A 13,000-nucleotide genomic window follows, 5' to 3' on the forward strand; every position below is an offset into this window, starting at 1 on the left:
ATTGTCTGTGTTGATTTGCTACTTGAGCAACAAAGAGTCAGATTATGCCCTTTGTCGGAGTGTCATCCATCTGAGTTACAGGGTTCCAAATGAAGTCCCATTCCAGGGCTGAGCACAAAACTCAAGGCTACTCGTCAATACAGTACTCAAAGTGTGCTGCACTACCAGAGATGCCATCTCTCAGATGAGAGTTTAAACCTGCTTGAATAGGGAGTTACCCAGGCGCCATAAACAATATCTATTCTTCTATCAACATTGCTAAAATTCACATCATCTGGTTATTAACCAATGCTGTTGGCTGTGCTGAATGTGCTGAAATTGGCTGAATGTGTTATTTCCTGTAATTTCTTGCAATAGCTAAGCCTGTTGTTATACTGCTTTCTCTTCCTTGACACATATTACTTTGATTCTTTAGATGGTATACACTAAACATTTGCTCTTTGATGCCACTTCCTTTTTGCTAGTCTACCACTCCTTCTTGATCTTTAGCTCTTCATTATCCTCGAGTAAAGCTGTCTTATTCTCTTCAGTATTGTGACATTTTTCATTTGCGCTGATATATTAACAGGGTACTGAATATATCTCTGGCATGTCGTGGTCTTGCTCCATTATCAGATTTCTCTCTGGTCAGTTCTTCTGCTTCGCCCTGCTCATGTCATTGAAAATTTAGTAGTTATGCCATCATTACTTGTATGTTCATATCTCATTCTACTTTCTTCTCTGCTGGAGAGGTGCAAATGAAGTTGTATTTCCAAGGTGGCTGCTAGCATTTTTAAGCATGCCTACTTTGTGCATTATATAACATTTGCCAGCTACCAGACTTAGTGCAGTGGGACCATGTGGAGCTCATACTGCAGTGGTGACCATTCAAAATCATAATCTGCTGGGAGCTCTTGAGTTGCAGTGGTAGTGTCCCTACTTCTGAGCCAGAAGGCCTGAGTTTAAATCCCATCTGTTCCAGAGATATGGAATAACATCTCTGAAAAGGTTGGTTAGAAACTATCTGTGACATTTTCAAGTGCAACAGAGAGACCAATACTTCAAGAAGTACTTCCTTGGCATCAAAATGGTGTGAAATCCAGAAATATGGCTTATGCAAATCTTCTTTTTCATTTTCATCTTGAGGAATTAGTTTCTGTCAAGCAATCCTTTAGTTTGATCGCAGCTTAGGCTTTAAGCATTGCCATAGATCTCCAGAGAAAATAACTTTTCACAGATACAGTTCCAAACTTTTTATCCAAAACATGATCCTTGACAGAAGTATTTGTTTGTTGTGATCAACGTTTGCGCGTTCACCTTGTAAGATTACGAAGGGTGCAGTATAAACTGCAGCAAATATGTGACCCTTGTTTTAGGACTGCCACATCAAGCGTTATCCCCTTGTATTCTCTCAATGAATTCAGGCCAGTCAATTGAGGGGAGATGTGTACTCATGCACACAACAATCTTTAGATTCATTGAATGGCACACATTTAAGATTTCTCACAGACCATTGCCTCTCATTATCTCAGTCTGCCCATAATCCAGAAACGTAGCTTGTTTGTTCTATCTGGGCCACCTGAAACTGTTTATTTTCAATTTGAGACAGATGATCATGAGACACTTCTCATGATCTTAGTATCAAACAACTTTAAGAATGAAGTGGCACTTCATCATATTGTTTGTACAACTAGAGCCACTGAGACATTATTTCTGGTAATTCACTTCAACTTAGCAGATCTCAGTGCAAAAACAGCGATTTGTTGTTATCAAATGGCATCTTCAACATAATGAAATGTCTCCAGGTGCTTCACAGGGGGATAAGTAGATGTGAAATCAGGTGACCAAAAGCTTGCTCAAGGAGGTAGGATATAAGCCGTGGTTTAAGGGAGGAAAGTAAGGTAGACAAGTGCAAAAAGGTATTCCAGAGTTTAGTTGATCAGGTGTCCAAAGACATGGAAACTGGTAGCAATGCAGTATAAATTAGAAAAGCCCAAGAGGTCAGAATTCGCTGAGCACAGCTATCTTGGAGGACTGTGGGCTGGAGGAGATTACAAAGCTCAGGATACATTGTTTTATTATCACAGAAACTTTTAGGTGTACACATTCATGTGCATGCTGATTAGATGAAGTGGTTGTGGGAGTGGCGGGGGAGGGGGGGGATCTTTGTTTTGGTGGCTTATTATGTTAAGGTCATGAAGAGAAATAGCTTCAAAGCACAGCATCCTAAAATCAACAGGAGTTGAAAAACAGAGACACTTTTTTAAAATGGCAACTCCTGATGAATTTCAATGTGCAGGTCAGAAAGAAACAGCAAGACCTAACTAAACTGAAATCCTTGTGAACTCACTTCAAAAAAGAGATCATAAACTATCAGGTCATTGTGCAAACCCAACTGATTTTCTCATACCATTATCAAGTCTGTGTGACTCTCATCCTATTCCGAAGTTATTGACTCTTAACTTTCCATCTTACATCACCAAGAAAAACACCTTCTCAGTGTATGTGCAATAAATTCCAGCCTTACCAGCAAAATGCAAATTATGAATATGAATTTGGAAAGGTGGACTTTTGCATCTCCAATTGAAGACTTATCTCCCTCCATTGTACAAAAAGAATGGGAGCGATGTTTCACCTTACCCCTATCCCCACACACACCTGTCCTTGGCTATTACACACAAACCATTGTTGGCCACGAGCAATCGCTACTCATAGTTATTCACCCTCCGAGACCGATTGCTATCCAGCCCTTTGTCGGTCCAACTGTTTGTCCCTCTCTTTTGGCTCTGTCCCCATCTATCGATTACTGTTTACCCCCCCCCCCCCCCCCCCCCCCCCACCTCACCATCCAATCTTCTGCACATAAACCAACATTTTCTTAGCTATCATCATTTCTGAGGAAGAGTCATTGGATCTGAAACGTTAACTCTGATTTCTCTTCATGTGCTGCCAGACCTGCTGAGCTTAGCAGCAATTTCTGTTTTTGTTTCTGATTTACAGCATCTGCAGTTTTTTCGGTTTGTACCTGGCTTTGCTAAAAATAGTTGTCTCTCTTGGGTACTATTATTTTAAGCATTAAGCACCACATGTTTGCAATACTAAATAAGCAGTTCTCAGACACCAGAGCAGTTAAGTTTTTACCAACTATATATGCAGTTTTATTTAAATGCAATATTCACCATTCTCACAGCTTAACCATTCTTGATATCAGACAGCATGGCAAGGTCTTCACATATATTGAAAACAACAAATGCTAGAGATCATAGTGGGTCAAACAGCATCCATGGAGAGAAAGCAAACTAACATTTTGAGTCTAGATGATTCTTCATCAGAGCTGAAATGAAGTGTGGAGGGGGCAGCTTTTATGCTGTAGCTGTGGGGAGAATGTGGGGCGTAAAGTGCTGGGGGAGAAAATATATTGGTAGTTCAGATTAAGTGATTGGATGTGAGAATGGCAGAACAATGATGTGCCTTGAAAGAAGCAAAAGTGAGGACTGCAGATGCTGGAAATCAGAGTCGAGATTAGATTGCAGCTGGAAAAGCACAGCAGGTCAGGCAGCATCCGAGGAGAGGGTTGGGGAGGGGGTGCTGGGGGGGGAGGTGTGAGCAGAGATGACATGGTGATGGAGAATGCAGCAAGTCAAGCTAAAAGGAAGGGAAGGAATGGGAGTTGGTTTCCAACTCGAAGGTGTTGAACTCAATATGAAGCCCAGAAGGCTGTAAAGTGTCCAGTCTGAAGATGAGATGTTGTTCCTCCAGTTTGCACTGAGATTCACTGGAGCACTGTAGTATGCCGAGGACACACGAGCAGGACACTGTGTTAAAATGATCAGCAATGGGAAGGTTGGGGTCGTGCTTGCGCACAGACCGGAGGTGTTATGCAAAGTGGTCACCCAGTCTGCATTTGGTTTCTCCCATGTAGAATAGGCCACATTGGATGCAGCGAATATAACACACAAGATTGGAGGAGGTATAGGTGAAATGTTGCTTCACCTGGAAAGACCATTTAAGACCTTGGATGGTGAACAGGGAGGAGGTGAAGAGGCAGTGTTGCACCTTCTGCAGTTACATGGAAGGTGCTGTGGGAAGGGGGCTGGTGGTGTTAATGGTCGATGAATAGATGAGGATGTCCTGGAGAGAACGATCCCTGCGAAATGCAGTCAGGGAGAGTGAGGGGAAAATGTGTTTGATGGTGGCAGACTGCTGGAGTTGTCTGAAATGGTGGAGGATAATACTTTGAATGCAGGGGCTGGTGGGATGAAAAGTGAAGACAAGGGGTACCTGATCACACTGTTGTGAGTGATGGGAAGGGGCAAGGGCCCTCCCCCACCCCAGTGGGACTGTATGTTCTTTCAAGTCTGTCAGTTAGATATATCATTGTTCTGCCATTCTCACATTCTGATCACTTACTCTGGACTGTCAACATCTTTTCTCCCTCAGCACTCTACACCCCACCAACCTCCCAGCTTTAGCATAAATGCTGAGCTGTCCACACCACTTCACTTCAGCTCTGTAGGGTTCTGGTTTGCAATCTGTAATCTGATTTTTAGGTGGTTTGAATCACCACCGGATTCCTGGTTGTAACACTGAACTTATTTAGGGAGTGTGAAATGAAGAAGGCAGTTGACAGAGCAAAAGAGTCTCTTTATTTATTAAATCCAAAAAGGTAAGTACAATGCAAGAAATAAAGGCAAATGTAATAAACAGTGAAATTGAAACAATCAACTTTACAGAGGACAGTAATTAAATACACTATTAAAGCAAATACAGGTGAAACACTATTAGAACTAAACAGCATTTTTAATCACAGAAAACCTAGCTTAGTTGGGTACTTTGGAGTCTCAAGAGTTTCAGCCCATCACTGAGGAAAATAAAGTTTCAAAGCAAATCCAGTTGCTGAGGTTCTTGCTGTCAGTTCTCTTGGCTCGTAACAACCCTGTGTCTGGAAGCTCTTGTTCAGATCGTGCTTGGTTGGCTTCCCCCATCTCGGATGTCCTTTGCTGAGATGATGCTCTTGATTTTGTCTTCCTGATGCAGCCTCTCTGTTTGGCCTCTGTGGTTCTTCGCTTTGAAGCTGCTTGTTGGAGCTGGAGCCTGTGGGGAAGTTGCTTCTGCAGAAGCTTGACGTTCAAAAGGTTTCTCTCTCTCTCCTGGTGAGATCAGGCCCGGCTCCAATATCTCCTCTCAGACCTGTGTTTTCCATTGTGTTTCGGGTGTGCCCTTTGAGGTCAATTGGCTTCCTGATTGAAGTTGAATGCTCGTTATCTCTGTGAATAAATATTGTTTAAAGTCGAATGTCTGGTATCTGTACAGGTTCCAAAATGTCTGTGTTTTGAGTAGCCCAAAGTATAAAAGTTAGTTTCAGTCTCTAATGTTATGTATGGTTGATTGTTCTCTTGGAGTGGGGGTGCATATTGGAATTCCAGGTTGGACAATAGCCCAGTTAGAAATCGTTCTGGCTGTTTGTGCATTTGTTGCAGCATGACTGCAGGCTTTTCTCTAGTATTTTAGGTACTATGTATTAGAAAAGTCTAGTATTTTAGATGATGGAGATTTTTGCTCAGTCCTACAGCTCTGATAAAGAGTCATCTGAAAACATTAGCTTGCTCTCCCTCCATGGGTCCTGTCTGACCTGCTGTGATCTCCAGCATTTGTTGTCTTCAGTACAGATTCCAGCATCTACAGTAATTTGTTCCTGTTTGAATATATTTCCTGGGCACTGAGCATTCAAATGTCCTTTTATTGTCTGTTTGTTCTGTTTCCATGCAATCCATTAGCACTTTCAAAATCTATTAGGAGCAATTGTTTCTGTACATCAGGACACACTTGGCTCAAAAGGTGACATCATTCATGTAGTTTTGAATGTTTTTCACAGATCACAGCTGTATTTAACATTACATTTCTGTTAGCATGATGCAGGTCAAAATTGTACCAATTAATTTATATGTGGAAATAATTAACATGTTGGTAGAATGGCAAGGATTTAATATTTTTCTATGCCCAAAAGGGAGAGAAGCATATTTTATTGTCATTTTGTCTCTCCTGGAGATGAAGTGAAGTGGGTCGGGGTGCGAACAGCTACAGCCTTTTTGTGTTCAAAACAGTGCATTTATGATTTGATGCTCAAACGACCAAACACCAAGTTTGTGTCTGTTTGAAATCTTATTCAGGTGTAACATTGCCTCATCGGTGAATATGATGAGAAATAACTTAAAATGGCCATTTCCCTCCATCCTGCACTACCCCATTACAGAACGAGCTATTTGTGTTCAAGAACATTTGGTACCAAATGATGTGAGTTTGAAAACTAGGTCTCTCCTGATAAACACAATCCTTTACAAACTTTTTTTAAAATTTGAAAACGCATAGAAATTGGATGCACTGCTCAGAGACCTTTGGAAAGTATTGACATCACTGAGAATACCCTCTGACCTGCCGAGAAAAAATATCACCGGGGAAAAATAGCATTATCATTGTAAAAATAAAAATGACTACATGTGTTGAAATAATGTGTTTCGCTTTCAGAATATAGCAATCAAATGCCAGAAGGACAGAATTATGGTGGAACTGGAGTACCTGCAGAATCCTGCAGTAACTGGCCTTTTTAGGGGGTTAGAGGGAGTGATTGAAGAGCTGTATAAATGAGCAATTGCGGAATGTTTTTTTTGAATATTGGAAGCAGACCAGATGATCAAGGACATTTTCAGAAAGTAATGTTTGAGTTAAAATAAACCTTCGTTTTTGTTTCTGCGAAAAGATGGAGTGTGACATTATAGGTGCAAGTTCACTTTTTCCATTTAGACAATGTGTTGTTGTTGCATGTAATTCTGTGTGCTGGTGTGCATCCAGTGCCGACATACCAGTGTGATGTCATGTGGAAATGACAAACTATTAGAATAACCTTGCCACGCTATTTCATGTGCTCATTCCATCAATTACCACAGTGTTCACATTTTTCAAATCTTCATCCCAAACAGGTGGGAAAAAGCGAGGACTGCAGATGCTGGAGAGTCAGAATTTATAAAATGCGGTGGTGGAAAAAGCACAACAGGTCAGGCAGTGTCCAAGGAGCAAGAGAGTCGATGTTTCGTGCATAAATCCTCCTTCAGGACTCAACAGGTATACAGTGTCTTTCTTTTTGTGAATGTGACACACCATCTGAGGTTGTCATGAAGGACTCTCCTTCTCAATCTCTCCTCTTACCTGAGACCTAGTGACCTTCAAGTTAAAGCACTAACAATCATCTCTCTCTAATGAGCCTCATCTACATCGCTCTCTGGACGAAGAGTTCTAAAGGCTCACAGCCCTCTAAGAGAAAGAAAATCCACCTGATCTCCATCTGATTTGTAGATTGTGATCCCTCGTTTGAATGCCTTCCATCCTGCCATGTTCTCTCAAAATAACACACCTCCATAATATCACCTCTCTTTGTCCTCAACTGTAACAGACACAGACTGTTAATCTTTCTTCACAGAATCATGTCCCTATTTCACATGCATTAGTCAGGTGATCCTTCTCTGAACTGCTGCTGTTGCATCCAAATATTTCTTAAATAAGGAGATGTGAAGAATAACTTGTGATAATTTGAAGGATAATATAATTCTATAAACCTGCTATTTTTATTTGTTAGTTGTTACATTGTCAACATTTCTCTGCTTCAGTGGTCAAATTTATGCACGCATAATTTGACATTTGTTGTCATTTACATGTCAGTATATTGTAAATTTGCCTGAGGTCGGAGGCATGATTAAGGAGCTTGCAGAGAAAATGAAGATTCATCTTTGATATTAATGAAGAAATCTATAGGGTGGTGAGGTGGATTGAAAAGTGGCAGATGGATCTCTATCTGAAGAAGTGTGAGTTAACATTTTTGGGGTGGACCAACAACAAATGGGATTCTGAAAACTGTGAAGGTTCGAAAGAAACTTGGACTCTATGGATCCCTAAAGGGAGCATGTCAGGTCAATAAGATTATCCAAAGCACCTGAGATGCTTCCCTTGTTTTGCTGTTGCCCAGAGTATACAAAATGAAAAGCTATGCTGGAACAAAGGAATATATTCATCAGACCATGGCCAGAGGACTGTTGCTGTCTTGTCACTGCTTTACAGAAAGGATGTGATCACAGTTGAGAGAGTATAAAGAGATTTACAAGGATGTTGCCAAGTAAAGAGAACTTTCTGCAAGGGGAAAAGATTGGATGCATTGGGTTTAAAATCTTTGGAACAGAGAAGGCTGAGGGAAGATTTAATTGAAGTGCACAAAATCCTCAGAACAGAAATTAAGTGAATTGGGTGGCATTTACATGATCAGAGAGATCAATAACCAAGGCAAATATATTTTGAGGGGTGTTAAGGGTAGTTTTATTTTACCCAGAGGGTAGTCTTCATTTCTGAAGGGGAAGAGAGGTAGAAATGCTCAACACTTTCAAGAAACTGAAAGGGTTCAGAAAAGATTTAAAAGGATGCTGCCAGGGTTGGAGGGTTTTAGCCAAAGGGAGAGGCTGGATAGGCTCTGGCTGTTTTCCCTGGAGCATCAGAGGCTGAGGGGTGACCTTATAGAGGTTTGTAAAATCATGAGGGGAATGGATAGGTTAAATAGACAAGGTCTTTTCCTGGGGTGGGAGAGTCCAGAACTGGAGGGCATAGGTTTAAGGTAAGAGCGGAAAGATTTAAAAGGGACCTAAGGGGCAACCTTTTCACTCAGAGGATGGTACATGTATGGAATGAGCTATCAGAGGAAGTGGTGCAGGCTTGTACAATAACAACATTAAAAGGGCATCTGGTTGGATATATAAATAGGAAGGGTTTAGAGGGATATGGGCCAATTGCTGGCAAATGGGACCAGATTAGTTTAGGATATCTGGTCGGCATGGATGAGTTGGACTGAAGGGTCTGTTTCCCATGCTGTACATTTCTATGACTCTAAGTGATGTGACCCACAAAGACCAAGAGCTGCAAGATGTGACCCAATTAGAAATCGTTTCTCATTTGCCACATATTCAATGGTACAAATGGCCTGCTTCTGGACCAAGACCTTTCCTGGCCCTTCCACAAGGAAACTGTGCTCCTCCAGAACAGGCTATAATACAATTAATCCATTTGGTCTTCCAGAACAGTTCCCATGAAGATCAGTACATTTCCTACTTATACCATATCCTTCCTGCACAATCTTGAGACATTGTCAGCAGTTGGTTTTGCAACGTAGTGTCTTGTTAAGGCACTTGCCAGTCATTACTAGTTAATGCAGTCATACAGAACAAGAGTTAAGGGTTCTTTTGGGGCAGTGGTAGCATTCCAAACTCTGAGCCAGGAAACATGGGTTCAAGTCCCACTGGCCCTGATTGTATGCCCAAACATGTCTGAACAGTTCAATTAACATAACTATAAAACTGAAGTTGGATGGGGTCCTTTGTATAATGATATCTGATGACAACTAATTACAGGATAGAATTAGGCCCAGTTAATCGTGCCTTTGTTTGTACTCCATATGAGTGTTCTGTCACCTTACCTAACATGATCAGCAGATTGTTTCATCCATTTATGCGTCATGTAATTGTCGAAATTCCCTTTGGGTCCCTCTGTGCCATTTGCCTCAGTCTCTCTGTGGTCCTGTACTTGATAGCTACTGTGAACATTTTTAATTCCCTTGAATTCTCGATGTGTGAATGTATGTTTTATATTTATGACCTTATCCATAGGTAAAAATAACCTTCTTTGAGGATATTAGTGGTTGAGTGGAACATTTGATTTGAAGTGTGTGCTTTCTTTCCCATTTTTCAAAACAGGACATTATGTTTACTGGTCACAATAACCATGAACTAACCATGAAAAAAAAATGATTTGGAGATGCCGGTGTTGGATTGAAGTGTACAAAGTTAAAAGTCGTACAACACCAGGTTATAGTCCAACTAGCTTTCGGAGGGCTGCTCCTTCATCAGGTGGACAACCACCTGATGAAGGAGCAGCGCTCTGAAAGCTAGTGTGTCCAGTTAAACCTGTTGGTCTATAACCTAGTGTTGTGTGATTTTTAACTCTGAAAGAAAATAGTGTTTTGTCACTGGCACACAACACTGAAATGAAACAGAACAGATTAACCTTTTGGAGTCCCAAAAGTCTTTCGCAGCTTGCAAATTTAATAACTTGCAAAAAATGTTGTTCCTTTAATTACATCATAACTGAAAATTAGGAGATCTAATTGGCAATACTGTTGAAAATGTACTTGTGAAGCTGATTGGTATCACAAGTGTATGAAATATGTACCAAATACTGATTGATTAATGCCGTTTAAGTGATGCATGAACTAATGTGTTTGTCGTGTGTTACCATATGTGTGGAGAACAGTAACTTCTTCTTCTCTCCATTTCCAGTTTGTCATAAGCTATTTGAAATAATTTATCCTTGGGTATCGAAAGATAATTACCTACACCACATGGATTCATACATTATCGTTCCCTGACTCATTCTCAGAACAATAGCCTCTCAGGGTGAAATGATCAAACATAATGAGACAGAGTGCAAGCTTATCGATTATCTTAGAATAACCTGCGACATATTTAAGTTGTGTTTCGTTTTTGTCAGCTTGTTATGTGACATTATTGATGCATGAAAGTGCACTGCATGATTTTTTAAGATGGAAATGCAATTAGACTAACTGAGCCCTGCTTTGTGGAGTCGTGAGTGTAGAAATGTTTCCTGGTATACAAACACAAATACCCAATGAAAGAAATGTGAAAAAATATGTAAGGAGCAAACAAAGGCAAATGTTTGCAACCAACTTAAACAGTAAAGGTGCCTGTTTCTGCTTCCTCTCCCATATCATGACCATTTAAGGTCAGTTCTGTGTTTTTAAATGGAATATTTTATTGTTATTCTTAATAATTGAGTGAAATCAGCAGGCAAACAGGTCCTTGTTGATCATTGGAAAAGGGCACCATATATCTGTTCAACACATGATATTCAGTTCCACAGACTTCAATAGTATTAAATTGAATCAAGCTAAACCAAATTCAAAATTTTTATAAATGCAACTCAGAGTTGCTGAGGACAGTTCTGTCTAACACCCACACAGTCACGTTCACATTCACCAGTAAGGAATAAAGAGTATTAAAGAGGCTTGCCATCATCCAGGACAAAGCAATTCGCTTTATTGGCACCTGATTGGTGTTTGCATGTTCTCTCAATATCTCTGTCTGGTTTCCACTGGTTTCCTCCCACAGTCCAAAGGTGTGCATGTTAGGTGGATGATCCATGGTAAAAGCAGAATTACAGGGCTGGGGTGGGTCTGGGTGGGATGCTTTTTGGAGAGTTGGTGCAGATTTCATGGGCCAAATGGCCTCTTTCTGCACAAAAGGGATTCTGTGATTCTACATCCACCGGCAATGTTCAGTAGAATCCAGTGTGTACCATCTACAAGATGCACTGCAAACATTCACTAAGATTCTTCAGCCAGCACCTTTCAAACCCACAATCACTATTGTCTGAAAGGACAAGGGCGGCAGATTATGGGAACACCACCCTGTGCAGGTTCCCCACTGAGCCACTCACCATCCTGACTTGGAAATACATCACTATTCCTTAAACTGTTGCTGGGTCAACATCCTGTGGTACAGGTCTGCTTCCACCAAATGAACTGCAATGGTTCCACCAACCACTTTCTCAAGGCCAACCAGGAATAGGCAATAATTGCCTGCCAACTAATGATGCCCACATCCCAGGAATGAATTTAAAAAATGTTATTTGTCTGTCTTGCTCTGTTAATACATGTTAACAACAATTGAAAAAATGTCCCAAAACATGCCGCTGGTCCATTATCACACAAGATTGAACACTATATAAAAGGATATTACAACAGGTAACAAAAGACTGCTCAGAATGAGGTTTTAAGCAATATCTTCAAGAAGGGTAGAGTGGTAGAGAATAAGAAGGCTTGCAATGAAATTTTCGGAGTTTAGCTTGTTGGCAGTAGAAGCCATGGTTGGACAAATTTTTCACCAACATGGAAGTCAAGAATTTTGGATTACTGGAGGCTGACAGATATGTGGAATTCAAACCACAGTCAGATCAGTCACGATCCATGAAATGGAGAGCAGGCCAAAGAAGTGAATGGGCGACTCTTGCTTTTTAGATTAGATTAGATTACTTACAGTGTGGAAACAGGCCCTTTGGCCCAACAAGTCCACACCGACCTCTGAAGAGCAACCCACTCAGACCCATTCCCCTACATTTACCTCTTCGCCTAACACTACGGGCAATTTACCATGGCTAATTCACCTAACCTGCACATCTTTAGACTGTGGGAGGAAACCGGAGCACCCAGAGGAAACCCACACATACACAGGGAGAATTCACACAGACAGTTGCCCGAGGCGGGAATTGAACCCGGGTCTCTGGTGCTGTGAGGCAGCAGTGCTAACCACTGTGCCACCGTGGTTCTGATGCTCTCATAACAGAGCTAAACTTAGAGATAGAGAAGGCTCCAGAATTGGAGTACAGACATCTCTGAATGTCCTAGGGCTGGAGGGTACTGCGGACGCAATGAGGGTTGAGTCCATGAAGGGACTTGAAAACTGTTTGAGCAATGGAACATTTTTTTTAATGAGTTGGAGAGAGACAGCTTGTACATTTTTGGACCAGAGGCAGTGTTTGATAATATTTTCTGACAAGTTGTATGCAAAATTGAAATGAAATGGCATGCAGGGATAGTGGCAGCAATTTACAAATGGGGCTTTGGCTTGTCTTTCAGTCGTACTGTCAGCAGAAAGTCTGGCTTAGATTTGATGGCACTCAGCTCTGTCACTGCCTGCCTTGGGCTAAATGCCACTAATTCCATTACTGAAGAGCAAGACAGCACTGCCAAGCAATGTGATGATGATATGAAATGCCTTTTCAAAAAGATACAAAAGCATTAGAAAACTTTGCAAGTCCCTTAGGGTCCAACAATGCATTCAGCCAGTTATCGTTTTTGCTTTTTATCCACTACATGGATAACTCGACAGTAATCATGAGAAGAAAAGGATTGATT

At 41.1% G+C, this 13,000-nt stretch overlaps 1 long non-coding RNA gene across 1 annotated transcript in view; it reads left to right on the plus strand.

Annotated features, from left to right (window-relative positions):
• The window catches only part of LOC148135692 (uncharacterized), a 404,329-nt gene that overhangs the window by 118,012 nt on the left and 273,317 nt on the right, over positions 1-13,000 (plus strand). The window contains exon 3 of the long non-coding RNA XR_015754929.1: positions 6,957-7,098. This is a non-coding gene — a long non-coding RNA (uncharacterized LOC148135692). The remainder of the gene's footprint in view (positions 1-6,956; positions 7,099-13,000) is intronic.

The sequence above is a fragment of the Chiloscyllium plagiosum genome, unplaced genomic scaffold, assembly GCF_037043375.1.
Source record: "Chiloscyllium plagiosum isolate Xiang-an unplaced genomic scaffold, Cpla_swu_hap1 HiC_scaffold_48, whole genome shotgun sequence".
In the NCBI taxonomy this organism is placed as follows: domain Eukaryota; kingdom Metazoa; phylum Chordata; class Chondrichthyes; order Orectolobiformes; family Hemiscylliidae; genus Chiloscyllium; species Chiloscyllium plagiosum.